Here is a 22,899-nt window from a genome sequence, read left to right as displayed (position 1 = left end):
GACGCGATCTCGCTTTATCGCCGCTTGGCCTCTCTCTCTTATCTTCCGCCGCGTACAGCTACGCCCACACCATAGCTATTCGCCTTGATGGTGGCCCATACCATTACATGACTTTTGATCGCCGGCCGTTACCTCGTGTATTTGCAGTAGATATTTGCATACCTAGTTTGTCAATGTTGCATCGACGATCTTTGAGGCTCGATGCGCCATCGTCGTCGTCGTCGTCGTTGTCGTCATCGTCGTCGTCGTGGCATCTGGAGGCACCATCACGACGACGACGAGCGCGCAATGACGACGACCTGTAACGAGATACTATGGCGATTTCACACGCGCATGTAAATCCCCTCCATTGTCGAGTTATGTCGACTTTCCTGTCGACCAAACGGAAAGGATCCACGGCGATACAAGAGAGTAAAAGAGACGGAATGAAACAAAAAAGAGGGGAAAAAGACTCGCCGACACGCCTTGAACTTCGTGATGGAATTGATACTATCTGAATCGTGGGAAAGTGGAAGCTTTCCCAATCTACTTTCGATGGCTCGTGTGAGAGATGCGTCTTGTTCAGAATTTCGATTTATTTAGATTGGAGATGATCGCGATTAACATGCTATCGAATCGTCTCAATAATCACATGATCCTTCGCTGTCGTGCATTTTAGATGACGCCATCCTATTCCGATGATTCTCGATGAGTGACGAAATCTCGTGGAGCAACCAGGATTCCTCTTCACAATCCTGGCGTCATCGGTTAGATTGAACGGGACGATAATGTAAATAAATGCATGAGAATAAGAAGAACGGTTCTCGTGCGGTTCGCGATCCTTTTTCTCGGATCTCGTGAGGCGGCGGGTCGAGGGAGGACGAGTTATCATTAAGTGAAATGCCATGTCCACTATCTCTCGGTTCTCACGCGGCTTCGGTCGTTTCTTCGCAACGTCAAGACTCGTTTCCTGCGAATGTCCAGATATCGTAACGAAGCGGCGCGTAGCGAAACGGGATAATCCCTTCGCCGCTGCCTTACTGCATTAGAGAGAGAGAAAATCTACGGGAGTTATTAATAAGGCTACCGCTATCTAACGCAAAGTCCCGTATCTTGTTATGCGCTATTGCTGGAGGACTACGTGAAAAGATATCACGAGTGCCCTCTCAGCACTCTTCAGCGAGTCGCAGCCCATCATCTTCATCTTGCTTTTTCATCTTTTACAGTAGTACCCTCTAACCGCGACTATTTTATTATGCGCTCGCGATATTTGTTTTTGAAAATAGCTATCTGTTTTGCAAATTAAAATTGCGCGAATTGTTTTTTTTAAGTTAATATGCGAATTTATCTTTCCCTAGTTTCTTTAGAAACATTGAATTCGCTGATGTGCATATAAGCGTCGTTCAATTTAGAAAGCTTACACTGCATCGTACTGTATCTATTATGCAGGTTGAAGGGATTGGGTTCTTATGTCCGCCGCAGAAAATTATCCTAATCTCGTCGATGATCCCCGTAGCGCGGCTATCACGAGACGACGCGTGTTCGCGACCGATAAAAAATTCGGTATAAAGTGCAGCCTTGTATGCCGGTGATCAAGATACGGTATATCTTTTCGCTACGGAGTGATCATCGTTGCCTGCGTCATCAGGCAGATATGATCTCGCGATTACGAGGAGTCGCGCCGTTCACGTACGACCTTGCCGCGATGCAATTGAAGAATACAAGGCAACATACTTGGGGATCGCTCGGTTTTATGAGTGAATGCAGTTGGCAATTAACGTACGATCTCCTTGAAAGTGCGAGCGAAGCGAGAGCGAGAGCGAGATAAGTCTTTAATTCAACGGAAAAAATTCCCCGGCGTAATTATAATGAAGAGAGGAGTAGTTGATCGATACTGATTATATCTCGGCGACTTAACAAACTCCGCGAGAGAAGGCGAGTGCGTCGTCCCCCTCTCCCGTTCATTTATATCGGCTAATGTCGGAGAACGGGCTAGGCGCCGATACTAATTAATTATGAGCGAGACAAGCGGCCTGACCGACCGCCAGGACCGTCCTGATAAACGAGATTTCGTGAAAAGATTTATTAACGCTTCCACAGTAAATTAACCGTTAAAGCGCGTTCGGTGGCGCGCGAAGAGATCGGTGGAACATGTAAGATTCGTGTAACGTTGATTTAAAGCTTCTGAGAAAGATTCCTCATATAAGGTATTACTTGTATAATATATCATTCGCTTCATTGACATGATTTATCGTATCGTTTCGAATTTCACGAAATTCCGCAATTTTCTAAATCGAATTATTTTAATTTGATCTTTAATCAGAGGCGAGACTATTCTAATGTAATGATATTTTCGGAAAACATGATTCTGTCTGTGCTCTTTATCTCATTCTTGATCGATGCAAACAAAATGTAATCTTGTTAGCATAATGCGAATATCAGAATTAGTTTATGAATTAGCTAATGATAACGTTAACAAGGAAGTTTAAAGAATTAATAATATCAAAACTATCTAGAAAGATACAACTTAATTTTGTGGATCGTTTGGAAGATGTATAATGATATAATAAATACATATTGATCTCATTCCCATCTTATTATCGCAACTATGAATAAAGAAAACTATTAATAAAATAATCTCTGTACTCTAAAGCGAGTTCATAAATAATGAAAATATTCCAACAAAAAAAGAGATCGTTACATCTTACCGAGCATCGAGTACACATTGTCAGCGTAATAATTGAAAGGATGCGGCTATCATCGATTAATTTAGCCGGAAATTCGATATCAAACAATTAAAGTACCCTTTTAAATTACTTATCTTCAGCATAAACGATAGAATGTACCAATTAAGATATAGTAAAGTGTCCTGGAATTTTTCTCACGTGAGTCGAGGCTGCGGATGCAATCGTCTTGATGAGAAATATCAGCGGGTGTCGCCGGAGGATGCGAAGTAGAAAACGAAGAGGAAGAGAAGGAGAATGAGAAGGAAGAGATATTTCTAGCGCATCATTATAGTCACGAGTGGAGTGCTAGTTACCGGAGGTGTCTCCTCGTAAACACTCGGACATTTACATAACGAGTGACATGTGCCGGCCCAATCATACACACCATCGAGAGGTTAATACTGCTGGCATACCACTTCGTGTGTCGCACTGTCTTCAGGACTGGTCTTGGAGAACTCGCCAGCACACGTTCATGCAATACGCGTTACACGTTTGCGCGTCGCGTCGTATCAAATATCTTCAAAACTGAGGAAAACACACGTTGCTCCGTGTTAAGGAAGAGCGCATCGTCATTTGCATACGGCAGTATCAATTCCGGATAGGAAATATCGGCGTGTAACGGTAAAGCTACTTTTACTAGAGATTAGAGATTTGTCATTGATGCTTTTTTTGAGAAACGCTATTCACGTGCGCGTTGTCATCTTTCACATCGAGTCTATAAATACAGGATACCCGGGTCTTATCTGATATATAATCAAGAGAGAATTTGTCATTACGATGGGAAATATTTATGGAAGATATTTATGTACACGTGATAATTGTATACGCTCAAGTCATTATAATTCATCAGAGAGGATCGATTGAATTAAAAAGAATGTTTTACCACGCGCTTTTTCGCGATCCGTTCTGTTGCTTAGATCCAAAATGGGGAACGTATCGTCTCTCCCGTAATCTTGAAGACGGTAAGTTTTTGCAGTCGCCACCTGTCGCTCGAGTTAACCGCCCTCGATCCTTCCGATCATCCGCTCCGATCTGCTGTCATATTTCTTACTGTCCGCGATGCGCGACGAGCCAATTTAGCGAAGCCCGCGTAAACCGGCAGATTATCAGCGATCCCTCCGCCGATCGTCCTGAACTCGTCCTTGTCAAGATATACTATCGCATTAAAAGCGAAAGGAAAATAAGGAAGAAAAAATGATTCGATATGAAATCTCGAATTATCGTTCCAATTATCATAAGGCTACGGAAACGAGATTACTGCCGCCTCGTCACGAACTCCCTTTCCGTCGCCTAAAGTAAGAGATCGTCAGCGAGAGGGGCGACAACGACCGAGAGGGCTCGAACGCGCGGGTGTGGCAACATATAATTACAGTAATTAGCGAACAGGTAATTAATTAGGATCGGACGTCGTCCTTTATTTCTTCGTGGCGCCGAGTACGTATGTATACGTACGTGTATGTACGCCGACGAGTATCCATGTACCCCGTTGTCTGCGTGTACAAGTGCCTAAGCTACCTGTGAGAGACGATGTAACTACTACCTACTGCACCCGCGTGTCCCTGTAGATCCGCGACGCTCACGAGGTTACGTCTTGATCCCAATTAACTGGCGATTTTTCGCCTAGCGCGCCGAAGGACCCCGAGCACGAGGAGCGATCCTGCAAATTGCGATACGGCAGCAGAGCTGATCGAATCCGCCGATTGAGATGCGAACGCGAGATGATCGCGTGTCTTGACGCTTCCTGCACCGAGGTGAAAAATCACACATATTTGCTATTACAGGTGCTTGAAAGTATGATCATATATCTGTTTTCTCTGACAATTCCACTTGCAATTTAAATATATATGTCTCGCCTTTAATTCTCTTCAATCTTTTTTTTATAGAATACTTTTTATATGAAAGATTCTAAAGAATCTATATTAAGTAGCAACGAAAAAAAACTAGAGATTATAATTAATTTTTCTCGAATATATTTTTGACCAAATCATCTCACCGCGCGAAATAAAAAAAAACTTGAAATTTCTAAATTGGAAACGTTTCTATAAAATTAGTTTCATAAAAATATCACGAGTATTCTTTTTGCGATTTTAAAAGACTTCCTTTCAAATTTTTACGCGAGTCTCGAAATGAATGCTACCGTTACTTTTATAAAATTTTTATTTCTGTCTGGGGAAATTAATTAGCAATTAATCACGCGGCTTAATTGACTTAAATCGATATAGTTTCGACGGAAACGTACATATATCGCGGATCGATTTACTCGATGCATTGACTCTTAGTACAGCACGGACGATTGGCCGTGTCCTGCATTTGCCAAACATTCGAGGCTCCCCCTTGCAATCGCCGACGACCACGCACGCTTCGCCGGGCAATAAACATAATGGCGCACGTCCTTAATTAAGTGGATTTTCAATCAAGATTCAATCAGTCTCGTTGTAAATGTAAATGCAGTGATTCGACCGACCAAGCAACTCCCGCTTCTCCTCCTCACTGTTTACGACTCGTTTCCCCCGATCGTCGTCGTGTCCAGCGTGTCTGTGGAGCTTGGTAGATTCACATTCGAAAACGAGAAGGATGGTTCTATCTATATAAATATCGCGATAAAGTGACGTTAGCATAATGATACGTTCATAATCTCAACGGACAACTGCGACGTCGGATATGCTGTACTTTCGATCAAAACATCAGGTTATCCATTTACATTATGCGAAGATGTTTATCATGAAAGCGCGATACGCGTCAATATCGTATGAAAAAATTTGTTTTCCGATAAGTAGCGCGATATTATTTATTATTACATCTTCGGCGGAAGGCACGCGAATATTTATGCAGATACGTCACAACAAATTCCATTCAAAGGAAAAATACGATCAATGAAACTTATGAATTGATATCATCCATTAATGCAATGTACCGTCGATTGTGTGTATCAGGGAAGCGAAACAACGTGTAAGACATCGAATACTGTTGATGAGCAAGCATTCACAGCTCTTCACGTCGTCTTAGGAGCTCGACATGTAACGACGACATCAAATCCTACGCGCCTTGAATGCTGACGAAAGCTTCGCTGGTCTCGCAGGCACCGCGCGTGTCCGGAATTACGACGATAACGCGATTTTTACAGACAGAGATCGCGTCGTTGAAGATTTGAAAAAATACTGCGAGATATTCTAGTCTCTAATAACGAAATTCTTCTAGAGATTAAGTAAGAAACGCTTATTCAGAAAGCTCATTTATCGCATAGATATATGTTATTAAAAGATAAGGATTAATAATACAACAGAAATGTGTAAATATATAGTGAGAAATATATGTATATCTGTGTTTTAATGCCGATAACGAGACCGACTAATTTTTATGAGTACAAAGTACTTAAAGCACAGCCGGATCATTCTCGATGAACAACTCATCTCGATGGCTTTATCAATTACGTTCATAATTACGCGACCATCGCGCTATCATAATGCCGCGATTTGCAGCATCGTAAAAAGATTCGATCATCGTGATGCACTCGATGCCGCGTAATTGCGAACGTGTGCGAAAGCGAGCAGTGGATATGCAAATGTTGTGTGTGTCTTCCACGGCAGAACGGAGCGGCGAACGGAGGGCTCGGCTGGGGGTCCGTAAAGTCGAGACAAAGTCACAGCGGGATCCACTCCTCCCGAGCCTGTCCTCCGCGTCCCCCCTTCTCTTCCCGTCCCGCCTGCTCGCTCCCTCGTGCCTCGCTCAAATGAAATTTTCCGCAACATTGCATTCGAATGCGATTAAAGCTCGTATAGCGAGCTGATACCCCGCGGAAGCGGACGGAGAACCGAGACGAGAAGCCGAGAGAAACCGAGGCTCCTCTTCCTCCTTCCAGCCTCCTCGGCCCGACATCTCCGCGCGCATCCTCATCGTCGATTTCGAGAAATCGAATTGTAACTTGTAGTCATCGCGGCACCCTCCCCGTGACAGAAGCACGCGTGATTCATCGGCGACTAGCGCGGAACGCGCCGGCTAATTCCCCTCGGATATCGATTCTGTTTCGTGAATTGTAAGAATTCGAGAGAACCTCCTTCTCGTTTTTCCTCAAAGTTTAAAGTGTATTAAAGACATTGTTCTGTCATGATTCCATAATTTATAATTTACAGAGATAAGATTGAAGAGATCTCTCGTCTTTTTTGTGCAGGAAAACAGCTGTGTCTACCTTAATCAAATATTCTTTTCAACAAAACGTCTCTCAAAGTGTAAAAGATATAAATTGACGCGCACCGCCCAAAAATTTACATAAATATATACAAGTTATATGTGAAGATAATTAAGATTGATTATTATAATCGCCCTTAAGTGTTTGTCGTTTCGCGAGCGTTGTAAAAACCGTAAACACGGCGCGACTATTACTCCGATCATTAGATGCGCTCTCATGCGGAAAGAGCGTAGGACGACGACAAGAACTCGTCTTCTCGTGCATTTAAACGTCGCTCGATGCAGCAGCGGGAGGCACGTCGATGTTTATCGCGCGAGAACGCTTCCGACTGGGACTAAGTGAGCGGTACAGCCGCGTTTTGTACGTCTTTACGTGACGAGGGGGCTACCGACGTCGCGCTTCGTCGTGCGCCAGTCGCCGTCAATTCCGACCCGAGAATGTCGGTTGGTTCCTGCCGCGAGTGGCATCCCCCGGAGAGCCGTGGTGCAAGGGCGGTAGTATAAGATGCAGCTTTGACAGTGACGGACAGATACTTAATGCGTGAAGTCACCCCGCCGCTCGCGCATAAATCGGAGTTATAATCCCGATCCGCGCGATAAAGACGCTGAATATACAATCGCTTTCTTTCTTTTTCTTGCGGAAAACAATTCGCGTCGATATAATACAAAAAATTGAATACGAACCATATAAAAACAGTGCGTCTGATTTCTCAACGTTAGAGATTTCGCGTTTAAAACTTCTCGATTAAGATTCGATTGCCCGATTTAAAAAAAATTAATCTTAAGTTGGAAAAGCGATTATACATGTGAAAATATTTTTGAAGAACGAGCGGATTCTCGCCCAGAATCCAAAAGGACCAGCGCGCGCGTCTCCGCCTGCCATCCTGAAAAGTTTCCGAGGCGGAGGGCATCTGAAAATAAGCGATGACGTGGATATAGGATCGCATAGGGATAGAGTGGGCTCGCGTCGGTTCGCCGTTCACCAAGAGCAATATACGCGTCATATATCACCTGGCTGTAGCTAATGCCCGGGAAGGTGTGCGTGAGGCTATCTGCGCGCCATAAAACACTCTCGCGCGCGGGCGCTCCAGGAGGGGTTGCTAGCGGCTCGGTGGCGAGTGTCACCACAGGTGCGGACATTCTCATCATAAATACCAGCCCGGCTACAGCCGTAAACCGTCTGGTGGACCTAATTGGGGCGTGGCTGCGGTTACACCTTCGAGACTTCGCCTCTCTCGCCGCGTTGTCTTTCGCGCCTTCCTTCCTTCCTTCCTCCATCTTCACCTCTGATTCTTGCTGGAGTACAACGCGTGATTATTATATGTACGTCCGCACGTTATATCTTGCCCGATAACCGTTCAGCGCTCGCTCACCGTCAAGATCGATGCATCACATGATAGATAATGGAAAGTCAATTATAATCGTCCTCTGATGTAATCGCGAAAAATTTTCGAATGGAGATAAAATAAAATAAAAAATAATAGTTGCGAAAAATAAAAGACTTTAGCACTTTTCCCGAAGACTGATTCTCTTAGATTATGCTTGCAGTAAAATTGAGATACTGCCTGTGAGCTTTACCTTTTACGGCGATTGCTATTCGGACGGAACAGGTTGGCTTCAACGAGTACAACTACATCAAGAATGTGACAGCGCGCATAACAGGATTTCCATCGAAGACGACCATGAATACTCGCATACTTCCCGCGCGAAAATATACGTATGATGTTGATTGAACAAGGACGGTGGAATGTTCGAGTGTAGATGAAGTGAATGATAATCGGGCACGCCCACGGAATTGGAACTCGTCCTCTCGTGGGTGGTAAAGATTACGAGAAATGCGAAGCAGAATATGAGGCAAACTGTCGAGCTACACGTGCGAACAAATTAATCTATTAATTAAAAAACTCACTTTCAATAAAGATGTAAAATTACACAAAATATATAAGTATATTAACATAAGGAACAAAATTATATAATATAAATGAAGCATTCTAATCTAACACGTCCGTCCGTGACAGAACGCAATGTGCGAGGCAATCGTTGCCTTCGACAGTTCCAAGGCGTTTCCATCCTCATAATGGTCAACGTGCGTGTTTTCACGTGGGGGTGGAAGCGAGAAAATGTTAAAAGGTAGGCCGGTTCCGGCACACCTCTTCGTTTAACCGTCTCGTATCATTTCACTATCCCCGCACCATTTTCTCCTTCTCTCTCTATCTCTGTATTTCGCACGAATTTATAGCATCGAGCATCCAGCGAACCTCGGCCTTAACTGTCTACTGGCATGAACCTGCGATAACGAGCAACAGCAGCAGCAACGGCACGATGATTCTCTTTTTCCACCCCCTCCCCCCTTCCATATATATCTCTCACTCTCTCATTCACTCACTCTTTACTTGTCCAGGTGAACGTAACGGTAAAAGAACGATACATGCCACCAACACTGGCGTAAGCGATGAAGGATCCTCGGAGGCTTTGGGAAATTTCGGATAAATCTTAATGCAATTGTCAATGCCGGATTAAAAGTATTTGTAGATCTCAAACGCAAATTGATATTTTAAATTCGTTATATCTATAATATTATAAGAATGCTACGAATAAAAATCGCAAAAATTTTTACTTGGCCGGAATCCCATTTTTATACTTTTAATTATTTAAAATTATTTTTAACAATTAATGATATTCTTAAAAACAAAATATTAAATCTTCGAAACCGAGTACAAATGTCGGAAATCTAAATGTTCAGCTTAACGAAGATAATACACGATTGCATGACTGAACCCAGATGCATTTCCGTGCAATCTCGCACCACGCAAGGCGACGCAGAATTGCATTCGCATGATTGCACCGCTCGTAACCGGTTCGTATCGCCGGGACGACTAAAATTATTCTCGCTTCGGTATGTCTCACACGTATGTACGTCGTGGTCCGCCGAGGAGCCTTAATTATTATCGCAGTGCGTTAAAAAGAGATACGTATGTGACGCGTGCGAGAAATATTCGCGATACGTGTTTTTAATTTCTACCGATTCGCGTGATCGTCAAAAACATGAACGTCAAAAACACAGAATCATGTACGTCGTAAAGGTCTTTTAACAAGCTTCTCTCACGAGTGTCGCCCACATGAGAACCCGAGGATCGTTTACGGACAAACGAAATCGCCTTTTTCTCTCCAATTCATTTCTAATGCGAAAGCGAAGGCACGAGACACGATATGAAGAGCTCTTGGAATCGTAGCTGAACGACAGAAGCTGTTGGATTAGGATACTGCTGGAGAAGGTTTGCTGCTTGCACGAGTGTCGCCCCGTCTGCTGCTCGAGCGTGTTTGAACATATTTGTTCGGTCCTCGAGAAGACGGGACCTACTCACGTTATTGGCTCGAAACTTTTCACTACCAGACGAGTATCTCCCGTCGTTTCCCCCGCACCTGTCTCTGATCCTCGTGTATCCTCAACGACATTCTGTTTCGAGGTCGGCGGAGGCTGTTACGATCGACACATCGTATCGTGACGGCCGCATCGCGTCTTTCGCCGTTGGCATTAAACGGGAATTATTACGAGTATTCGGACGGACGTGGACGTTCGTGAAGTGACAGGCGTAAACTGAAACCATCGATCGATGTTTGCTAACCAGACTCGTGTTTATCTATGTCTCCTCGTGTTTAACGATCGATGGATACGTCGCTAAAGATTCTGCGCACGCTTTTACATTCCGCTCTCTTTCCGTGCTTTGCTAAATTTCCGTACAAATTATTCCGAAGGAATTCTTCGCTTCTCTTGGAATAAAATTATTCTTCGCATTATGACTATTTATATTTTACTTTCGTTACAAAAGCGCTACAAAGTCGTAAAAATATATTTAAATTGAATTCGAAAGAACAATCGATCAATTTAATCGACTTAATTCGAGAAACGATAAAAGCTAGCGCTGTGTTATGAATAATGGTGCTCGCGAATGGCGGATATAATCGACTCTATTATCCCATTATGGAGACCCCGAACAAACGTTACGCCCGAGAATGCCTAATGTTGTCCATCAATGACAGATACAAAGCGATCGCCCTCGTTTTAGTGCCGCCACAATATAGTCCAGACGTTGCCGCGCGATCCGTAAAGAGCCGTTTTCGTTTACCTTTTTAATGGCGGGTGATTAGACACTACGAGCAGGCGAATCCACGTCCGGGCATCAGTATTATCCTCGTATCACACACGCCGGTCGGCTCCCACACGCGTGCGCTTCACGACGGCACTATCATCCGGTGTGTACACGCACGTCCAACGTTGTATATACACGAAAGGTACAGAAGATGACGACGACGGCGAAGAGCGCAGCTAACAGGGCAAACACGAAGCCAGTTACTCGCTCAAATATTTGTACCTGGCCAGATCCCAGGGCGTTATCTTCAACACGCACTGGCTTCTACGGCGACATAGGAAGCGGGGCGGGAAATGTGCGAGTGAGCAAGAAAGAAGGATGCACACACGAACCTACACACGTTGAGCTGCAGGTTGATTCATCTTGGCTGGCAGATCCTGTTAATGAAAGACTCTCTTTCACGCCCAAGCAGCGAGCGGAGACAATAAAGATACCTCGTTGGTCCTATGTCCTTTTCCCGTTTGTACTTTTTTTTTCTCACTATTGAGAGGAGAAGAGAGACGACGAGACGTAGGCGCAACAGTTTCCTGTTTTCGCGTGACCGCGAAAGTATCGTAATCTAATCTATGTTTACACCTGGAGAGTGGGCCCTCTCGAGCGCCGAAAAAAGAAAGACATTGTTTTCGGGAAGTCGGGCGACCGCTATCGATGTACCGTGAGAGTTTCCGTGAGAACGGCCTCGTCGTGGTGAATGAGTCTAGATAACATCTCGAACGCGCGCGCGTTGACCGCGCTTAGAAACCGCACGTTTATTTCAATTTAGACACGGCAACGTTCAGCTTCAATTTAGCGCGCGAAATCGCTCTCGAAATCGAGGAGGAAAAGGAGGAGGGAAGTAATTTTCACGAATCGACGTCACGAATAATATCGTCCGTCTTTTCCCAACGCCTCTGCGTGGCGAGGCGAGCGAATTCTCTAATCGCAGCCTCGATCACTCGGATTCGAAGGGAAGTCATGGACGACGGGGAAGAATAAATCGCGGTTATTAGCGCGAGATTACGTGGGCTTGCGCTCAGATTGCCTCGCGCGGTACGGGAGCCCCAAATCCAAAATCTATATATCCGGCGATTCGCCATCAACCTCGGCCACAGTAGTGGTCGAGACACGCGTGAAAGAGTGAGAAAGAGAGAGAAGAAGAAAAGAGAGCGCAACGGATGGCGGGAGACGCGAGAGGGATGTAAGAAGATTCCGACGCGTGCACATTGTTAGGGGAATCAGATTAGCCGACAAGCCTGATGTATGTGCACTGCTAGAGAGTAACGTATCGTAACGTGTTCAGTATACTCCCGGCTCTTCCCTCTCCCTCTCTCTTTCTCTCTTCCTCTTTATTTTACCACGATCTATCCAGCGAATGATGGGAGCTAATACTACGAGATATCGAGCGTGGTACCACTGTTTCTGGATTAAGACCCATCTAGCGTTAAGTAACTTTTAAGCATCGTCCGATATATACTTTTTTCCACGGTGTCCGAAAGCACGCAATCATTGTACGCATACCGTAAAAACTTGGTTGAATCATATTATATCGCGAAAATTTGGAATTCAAATTATATAGCGAGTACATGAAGTATAACTGAGATTGTTTCTTATGAATTGTAGCGTCAGATACGTGTAACGTAACTAATTGCTTTTATTATTATGTGGTCATATATAAAAAAAATACAACCGGAATTATTTTGTGTTACGCATATAAATATATGTCATTTAAAATAGAGCCTGCGTCTTTGTTTCTGGGAGTGGATTTCCCACATAAAACAGCTCCTTGATATAAGCAGATTAAAACGATTTCAACAATGACGTCGTAAAATTTTTCCTTTCTGATATTATTACATAATTAAGCCAATGTATTAAAGTGAATTTTTCTCGTTATTACAACTTGATCTGACATAAATACGACTTTTCTTATCCTCGACTGTATGCAAAAAAGAATTATATGATCAATGATTAATTGCATCGAACATACGTCCAATTAAATTAACATGAACGATCCGCTACTCGCGATCGCGGCGCCACTTCGATCATTTACAAGGGAAAATTCAACATGTATATATCTGGTTTGTGTGTGATTCTCTATCCAACCGTATAAACTTGCGATGATTTATCGTCCTAGTATTCAGCGTTCAAAGAAAGAGAAAGGCATTCGGTACTTTGTAAACGTTATGCAGCAAAGTTTTGCCTTTCGATGCATACATGATCAGTTTAATTAGACTTCGCGAAGTCAAGTGAGCCGTTAACTTGTCCCGTTCCCGCAAACTCGTCAGTCTAGTACTAGTCACATTTTCTCGTAACGCAAAGAGAAGAAAAGAAAGATTTACGTATTTCACTTATGTATATTCAAATTACTATTACTATTACTATACTATTTTTCTACTGTGCTATTTTATAAATCACTTAGAAAAATTAATGAAATCACCGTTAATTGTGCTGATATGATGTACACATAATCAAATTAATTACCGTAGAAAATGCGGATTAATGAATAAAAATTTCTTGATACATTTTTATGAAAAATCAATGATAGATTCTTTCAAACGAGCGTTCCGCGTTATAAATATTTCAGTATATCGGATTGCTCATTGAGCTGAAGCAGACAAATTAAATAGTTTTTAATCTAAATATCGATTCTTAATAAACAGATAAATTTAACGATAATATAATAGTAATAAATCGTAATAAATCGTAAAAACAATTTTAAAACGCAAAAAGAGAGAATATTTTATATATATCATTATATTTAATACTATTTTATATTTTATGATTTTATATTTAGTTATAATTTCACAGAAACTAGCGATGAAAAAGAGAAAATGCAACTTTTTCGAAAAGACAGAAAGTGCACGTGTCGCGTCGGCGTCGCGTGAGCGTCCTACACGCTTCAGGAAGCGTGCAAGGATCCGTTCGGACGAGGCAGAGAAAACGTGGGAACAGATGAACGATTTGCTCGCTAATAACGAACACGTAGGCTGCCGGGTAAGTCGCTGCTTCTTCTTATACGTCGTCCCCCTTGGTCGGGGAATGCATCCTGCGTGGGCAGAATCAATTACACGGCGAAACGCATCCTGACAGAGACACCTGGCCAACTCCAGTGTCGGTAATATTTAAATACGCACACTCACGGCTCGTGCCGGATGATGCTCGATAAATCTCCGAAGAATTGTCATGGGATAATGGCGACAAAGGCGTTGACATTGTCAGGAAATAAGGATTAAGTAGCCTCACATTCGTAACATGCGCTGATCATTCGATTTAACTAATAAAAAATTAGCTATATATGCTGATAATATACTAAACTCGATGCATATTTTCGCTTTGCAATTATGTCGCTTTAATTTGCATTTTAATATATCTCATTTGTGGAATATCTTGTCAATCACTGTTTGTCTTCTTTTTACGATAGAATCTTAATTTAATTTTTCTTCTAATTGAAACACTGACAGCTATTTATATATGCGTAATACTGTAAGCGAGATATCTGATTATATCCAAGCAATATAATTACGAACTAATAGAGACGATCGCTAGCAAGCAATGTAATTACAACGACACCGAATGATTAATGTTCTTTTTATCCGACGTTTGCGGTTTACGCTACCCTCGAAATCGCAATCAACCAAAGTCATTACGCGTCGTTAATGCATATACGCCTCTTGTATATTCGGTAGCACCCTCACGAATCTATCCCCTCGATAACGCGCCGTGATTTCGTATGCATCCAAGTCGCGCGTTAGTTATCAGCTAATGAAATCGATGGATTCGCAGGGAAGTTAAATACGACGAACCCCTTAAGAGAAGGGTGTTGTTGTCGTTAAGAAATTTCCAAGGAGATCCCTTCACTTACTCGCCCAACTCTCTTTTCATTTCCGACAGTCATTAGAGCGCAAGGAGAAAGCGTGCGAGCAAGCGATCCTAAATGTGCAAATGTCAACCGATATCTAACATTATTTTTTTTCTTCTCTTTCCTTCTTTGTCCAATAATATATACATTACTATATATAATTTATTTATTTATTTATATAATTTTTTTTTTGCGAACAAAAATCAATTGACGACTACTCACTATTTCTAGAAACTGCGACGCTCATCGAGTGGTTGAGAAATTTGCACTTACCTGAAACAAAAAAGGTAAATAAAATTATAAATACACGCTCGTTAATATTTTCTTTACATTTTGTGCAAGCAAGCGTCGACCTATCAACGGGGAAAGCAATAGCGTAAAAACGTACGACGAGGCTAATAAAGGACTGCGCTATAAAATTCAATTCCCCACGAGCCAGCGAGGGAAAGAAGCGACGACGGTATCGCGTTATACGTTTCCTCCGAATTTGACGCGCGGATAGAGAGTGCTAGACGCGCGCGAAAAGCACCCCGTCGAAAGGACGATTCCTCCGCAGAAGCGGAAGAGAGAAGTCGAGAAAGCAAGAAGGAGAAGATGTCCCATAGACGCTCACACTCGAATCTCGCGCGGGTACACCTATAAGAGCTCTGATACGCCGCCAGTAATGGTATACTTGGTGGCAAGACTCTTTTGTGGTGTGAGAACGGTATTGTCTTTTTACGGCCTCCGCAGACACCCGCCGGTGTTTTTCCCGAGGGAGCAGGCTCGCTTCCTCGTCTCGCTTCGGTCCCGATCTCCTCCGGCATTATCCGAGAGAGATCACCTTTTTACCGGTCGTTGCGACCTCGTCATTCCGCCCTTATCTCGAGACCTCCCCCGTTCTCCGTTGAACAGCGGGAGAAAATCGGCACACTGACGAAGGCACTGACGAAGGCGGATGAAGAAGGCAGCAGCCCTCCTCGAAAGCAACGATCTCGCCGAGAGTGCCCGCGGACGATGAACGTGAAAAAGAGAGGAAGAAGGCGAACGGAACGGCAGCGGGATCATGACGAGGTCGTCAAATCCGTAGAGCGATTGAAAATTATACAGGGATTGGCTTTACGAGCGGACGCTTTAACCACGCTGACATGCCCACACTTATTCGCGTACGATGTCCCTGTAATACCGCGATATCTCGCCGACCTCGAGGAACATGGAGGATAGTCGGAGGATCCACCGAGAGCCGAGGTTTATGGGATCGGATCTCATCTCTCGACACATCTTGCGACGAGTTTGCAAAAGTTACGACGCGATCGAAACAAGACAACAAGATGCACTGTCGATGTATCCTTTCACAGGAGATTATTAATATTACACGAAGCATTGCGATAAAATAAGACGTTTCGACGACACAATGGCATCTACGACAATGCCTCGCGTTCTTAACGGTCGCATTTTTCGCCTGTTGCGAGCGCATTTCCGCCTTAACAATCGGTTAGATTCTCTTTGAAAGAATGTCTAAACGATGTTCGCTATCGTTGGTTCGTGGAGTAATTACGATTCAACGACGCGACGTGAATGCGCACAGAGGCCGCACATTTAAATATTCACCATGGCAAAATGACGGAATTATCTAACGCGCGGCGCTAATAAAAGTGCCACGCGCGATTATGCATTCCGAATGAGTCGGAATTCACAATCGCGCCAGTCCGAATACGCAAATACGGGAATATTTAATTGGCGCGATAGAACGGCCGGCGAAGAACGCATTATTCGATTATCTGCTCAACTTCGTAATTGACCTTTCTGTGGGCACTGGATTATAAATTACAAATTATACGCCGAACCCGCGTACGTCATAAATGTCGTATTTTTTCCTACCTTGTAATATGCATGAGAGAACCTGACAAGAACTTTACAATAAAATGCGATACGATGCTTTATGATAGAAACGACATATTTCGTCGTCGACGTTAGAAACATGTTTTGCTCGCACAACAGCGATTTACTCGAGTGTATACATTGTCATATCGATAATATAGCCACTCCATTTAACCGTGACTGTATACAAATAAGCGATACCTCGTTCTCGCGCGACGTTAATCTCACTTTGATGGCTCGTTCGATTAATTGCATCGGACTTACGCATCTCATTGAATAATAATCCAGCTGCGTTTCGTATCGCGCATCATTTCGTCATTTCGATGAAGAGAAAATACATGTGATCTTTAAAATCTCCGCAAATTATATTATTCGCATATTAACTCAGCATCGAGCACATTGACACAACTCTCAATGTCAAAATTCACAAATTCATGGAAAAATTTTTTATAAATTAATTCTATGAGAGCAAAGTGATAAAACAACATAGGTGATGTATAATTATTTTGAAATTACAAACCAAACACTCGCAACTCCTACGCATATCTCTAATCTTCTAACGGTAATTTGCTTCTCCTTTTTAATACGAAATTTATGCGCAAGAGCAACGGGTTCATTATAATTTTTATTATCGCTATTCTTGTCGAGCTGAGAATCGATGAAACATGCTTCTGTCCCTGAATAACAATTATGCTGTTTCATTGAATTAGTCGTGCAAACCGACCGCAAATCCACACGAACGAAGCCGACTGAAAAATTATCAGGATATTTATAGCATGCATATATGTATGTGTAGTATTCCGATTTTTCCGCGTTCATTTTAAATTTCAATAGTTTTTTTTATCAAGCCCCTGTTCTATTTTTTGTAACAATTTTGCATATGGATTATGTCGCGGCTGAGTAAGCACAGGCGCGACTTTTCTAACGATGGAGATCGGGTGACTGCGAATGGACTTCAGATTTCCTTCTCGACGAAGGAAATACGGTACAACGGAGAAGTTAATGCCATCCGCGGTAATGGAGTACCTCTGTAAGTAAACTCTTTCTCTCTCCCTCTCCCTCTCCGCTCATTCTCTCCCTTTATAACTTTGAGCATCTCGCTTTTCTCTCTCTTTCTTTCTTCCCCTCTCTCTTTCTCTCTCTTTCTCTCGTCCACCGCGCCACTTCTCCATTACATCGGAGCAACCTGCAGACTCCATACGTTACCACCGTAGACAGCCTCAAATTGCTTCATTAGCCGCGAGATATTTTATATAAATTGGGGACTAAATTACCTGCGGCCGCGCGCCCAGCATCGGCGAAAAATTTGTAATTAGAGCAGGTAAAACTCTCGTCGCCGTCGCGCGGTCGGGCAACGAAGGAGAAAGTAAAAGAGAGAGAATGAATGAGAAAGGAGAGAGAAAAAAAGGAGAAGGAGAGCGAGAAGTCCGGAGGGCCATTTCTTAATTATTTACGCGCCACTGTGCGGCAGTATTGTTCGTTCGCGGCGCATAAACCGTGGCAAATCGTCGCCGCCCTTTGCGGCTTCGCTGATAGCCGCTTTACGTCTTTAACTCTGTGAATGGAGCAATTAGCATTCGATGGTAGCTCGGAGCGCGTTAAGGGGTACGTTTTGTTATGAGAACATCCTTGCTTCGTGAATCGGCGAAAATGCACTTTCGGATCACCGTGTGATACTATTCATTCAAATTGCTATTTATTTCAAAATAGAAGAGATTTGGAAATATTACAAAAATAATATCGTTTCTTAAACGTCCTTAATATTTAGAATATAAGAAAATTTTTAATATTGCACAATCTTCAGGAGACATCGACCAAACAAAGCGTGAAGGAATTACACGTTTACACAGACAGAGACAGAGGCGTTTAAAAAGGGGAAACATTGTGCCAAGGGATGTCCTCGACTTTCCTACGGGGCCGCTTTACTTAATTTCCTCCTCGGACGAACTTCTTATTATTATCTCGCCCGACTTTTTTCACCCCCCTCAAGCTCGCGGCTTTCACGGGGTGACACGACAGTAAAACAAAAGGAGAAGCAGCCCCCTTCCCCGTCTAACTTGGGCTACGGCTCGTATCCCCGATGTCTTTGTAGTGGCCGAGTTCACGGGGTGGAAACGACGGGCGAAATGAATTGGCAACTTTTAATTAAGATGGTATCGTTCTAGCTCGACCCCCTCTGCCCTTCGATTCTGTCTTTGGTTCGTGGAAAATCGACCGAGAGCCGGAAGAACTGACTCCGTTCTACCGCTCGGGGGTTCCAAGCTTCAGAGAGACGAAGAGAGAAAGCCGGGGAGGAGTGGAAGTTCTAGATCGTCGAGCGGTGGGGACGCGGTTAGCATTCTTTTTGTTCATGCCAACTATTCATCATCGGTGACACTTCTCGAGATAGAGGGTACCGGCACTCCGCTACCCTCCGTCCCACCCCCTCCCTCACCTCCTCTTCCCGCCAACCTTTCTCGCTCTTTCCGTCCTTTCTGCTCACCTCCCCGGCCTTTTCTCTTTCCTTCCAGCTCGATCTTCTCCCTTGCCCTGGGGGTTTCCTAATGGACCCCGACTACGCGGCTCTCTGCCCCCCTTACACTTTACCCATCCTATCGCTACTCTTCTTTTTTTTCTCGACGCGGCACGAGATCTCTCTATCGCTTCTAGAAGACTTTACCAAGGATTTTAATTTCCCAGCAGCTCCCACCCGCGCCTACCGACCATCGTTCTCGCGGTAATTCGTCGGCAGGCTTCCAGAACGTAAATTTCTACGTTTCACATCGATATTCCTTCTTGAGATCTCTATGAAACGAATTTCTCTAACGTTAATGCTTCTATATATATATTATCAGACAAAACATGATTTTATATAATATTTAAAATAATATTTGCGATATAATATTTAATAAATGTACGTTAATATGCATTCTTAAAGAATATTTTTTTTATTTAAATATCTTGATACTTTATTATTCTCTCATAAATATCAATTATAGGATCAAAACATAATTAATAATTTAGAACGTAATTGTGATATCTAATACAGGAAGAGCCAAGCAACATTAGGCGAGACAAAGGCCGCCGCATAGAATCCTATAATTATGACACATCGTAAATATTATTTTTATACTGGTTTCCTCCTACGGTCTTCTCGAAGCCTGACTCTTCTACGAAGCAAAAGGAAAAGGATAATTGGCTGTTTAGCTTTCTGGTATGAAAGGGACAAGAGTTAAACAGTTAAAATGCCAAACATTGTTTGCAGACATGATTCCTAATAATATCGCATTTAAATCTGATTTATTATATAGAGTCAAGAAAGAATTTATTGTGTATGTAATTACAAGTTAAAAAAGTATTTTATATAGACAGACCCCCGCACAAAATACACCCTAAAAGAACATAAGAAGATTGAAGATGGAGCAAGTATATAAATAATAGATGCGAATTTCGAAGAGAGAAAAAGAAAGAGAACTGGGGTAAAATAATATAATCATAATAGGCGCAACGTGTGACACGCGTGCCGTCACGCGCATCCCACCGTTGTCGCACCAGCATCCACCGCGATGGAAAAAGACTTTCAGGACGCGTCTCTCGCTATTCTGGCGTCACTCCCCCGAGGACTGGGGTAAGCCGCATAGTGTCTTTCAGATAGTAGATGTAGGAGGAAGCGAAACAAAGAAGAGAAAGCGCGTGGAAAAGAAAGATGCGCGACGTACTCGGCAGGTGGCTGTTAACGTCCCACGGGAACCGCTGATAAAAATAAATGGCAGCACGAAGAGAGAGAAAGAGATGTCCTCCGCGCCCTCGTGACATCGGAAATAAAAAAATTACTCGATGGCGTATGTGAACAGAGCCAATGAATGAAAAGGAATACGGTAATTCCCCTCGTTTTTTCTTTGATGTATTTTATCTTTAATCTTTAAACAATGTCGCAGATAAAAATACAATTTGATTAATATATATTTATATAATGTTCTAATTTTTCTTTTGGGAAACTTTTTTCCTACGATATTTTCATAGTTTCTTCTTATATAGAAAGAGAAAATTATTTATTTTTAAATTTTTATAAGCAAAATCCTGTACGATATCAGTCCAAATAGTAAAGTGTCTTCATCATAATAACGGTAACAGCGACTCGCTAGCTTCCGGAGGTTGATAAGTCGAAGATTGCATCGCGCTACAGGGGAAGATCTCACCGCGAGACGGCAATATAAAGTCACCGTTCGTCCTCGTAACGACGCTTCATATAACTGTATCAAAAAGCGGGTCGTATAACGTCTCGCGCGCGACACTCCATAGAATATTTAAGCTTCAATTTCATACCGACGCAGTAGGTGTCTCCGTGGCGGGAGCATATTAAAAAAGAAAGTAATAAAACCGGGCCAGGAGATCAAGGAGAAGGAGAAGAAATTGCGAGGAGGGCACCGATGGGTCCAACGCACAATAGGGGCGCCGCGTCTCGCAAAGAGGCGGCAGGGGTGACGGCATAGACTATCCGCAACATCTAGGGTCCGACATTATATGCGATTATTATTCATTATGTGGCGTCTCTCTCTCTTGTGCCAAGACGCCGGTGAAGCGTCGGTTCCTGCGTACGTTTCCTATAGATGAGCCGCGAGACGCTTCGTACGCCTTTCACACGCGCGTGAATCGCGTTGAATTGCAAATCGCGCGTCGCTTCGCGGCGCGAGACAGAGGGTGGATCGAGGGATGCGAGACGTGTCCGTAGAAACAGCGTGGAGAAGAGAAGAACAGCCAAAAACCGACGGAAGTTTTGCATATGCGAGATACGAACGCGTCACCCTTCCGACGTTGCTTCACTCTCGACGAATTCGTTCTCGCGAGTCCTGTCTCCGCTCATCCCCCTCGTGCGTTACCCGCGTCGTAGCTCTCGCGGTGGCGTATCGTTATGGTTATGGCATTAGGCACACGAGCCAGAGTACAAACGGTTATTTCGCCGAAACGACCTCGCGCTTCTTACAGGAAATGCCTTCTCCGCCGGGTCGGGGGAGGGTGATAACGAATGACGAGGGTGGGAAAAGCCGCTCGAATTTTCCGCTCAGAGAACCGAAAGAGGCTTTCGGATCTACTAACAGCGGTGGAAACGTTGAATGGCAAACGACATATTTAACACATAAAAATAACAACGAGAACATTTTAAGATGACGAAATTAAAAATTAACTGTCCTGATATGCATTCCAAATTTACTTTACTTTTACTATTTTATTGAATCATTAACGGAAGTTTTATTTTTACTAAATGCATATTCCTTAACTTTTGTCTTAAGGGCAAATTTATTTCAAATTGTTTCAACAGATTCCGAGGAAATCTGTAAATTTAAAATGCACAATGCTTCTAATTTCCGCCAAAGTTGATGGCGAATTTAAGCAGCGTTTAATAGCGCAATGTGAGCGCAATATAATCAAATTAAGGAGACATTCCAGGAGCGACTATTCGCGCGGGCCCGAGGGGGTAATTTCGATTATACCGGTACAGAGCGGCGGGACCGTCGTTACCGGTGCCGTACATCGTACACGGTTTGTTTTACTCTCGCTATTTCGCTTTTTATTACTTTCGGTTAGCCAACTAGTTAAAACCGCGGCTGCCCTCGGCGCACGCCTAATGACTTGGCGAGGAGAGACAAAGGATTCATTTGCGAAGCGGCAGGTGTACGTTGCGGACAAACTCGACGAAACCGCTCTTTCGTCTCATCCCTCCTTCTTCGTCCGATTTCCTCTGTCCACGCGTGTACGCTCCTTTCGAGGAGACGAACCATCACCTCTCTACTTCTCCTCCCGCTTCTTCCTCGAACGATGCATCTGCTTTCGAGAAACTGTGACGCTATTCCGTCGAACTGACTTATGTTTGCTCGATGTAAAAGGAAAGTGTATCGATAAATAGATAAATTAATATTTATTCATTGATATAAAATATTATTACAACATATTCTCTATGTCGTAACTAGTAGTTTGATTGTTTTCGAATCGAAGAGAAAAAAAGATCATACATAAATTAGAATTATATAAATTTCGATTATAATCTTTGTTACAGTTTTCTCATCTTTATCGAAATCTTCTCTGTGACAAATTTCGCGATTATCCTAACAGAACGTCAATCTTTGTCTTGATGGTTTTCACCTCATCCTCGGAGTTTAACGTAGCCTTGCAAATCAAGGTCACG

General features: G+C 43.2%; 1 protein-coding gene across 8 annotated transcripts in view; it reads right to left on the bottom strand.

Annotated features, from left to right (window-relative positions):
* Window positions 1–22,899, bottom strand: part of Hth (Meis homeobox homothorax) — a 425,203-nt gene that overhangs the window by 233,100 nt on the left and 169,204 nt on the right. The window lies entirely within an intron of this gene.

Source organism: Camponotus vicinus, unplaced genomic scaffold (genome assembly GCF_025532165.1).
Source record: "Camponotus vicinus isolate PSW18456_S1 unplaced genomic scaffold, iyCamVici1.0 SCAF_9, whole genome shotgun sequence".
Classification (NCBI taxonomy): domain Eukaryota; kingdom Metazoa; phylum Arthropoda; class Insecta; order Hymenoptera; family Formicidae; genus Camponotus; species Camponotus vicinus.
Note: the sequence above shows the minus strand (reverse complement) of the source record. Positions and strands in the feature narration are given on the sequence as shown.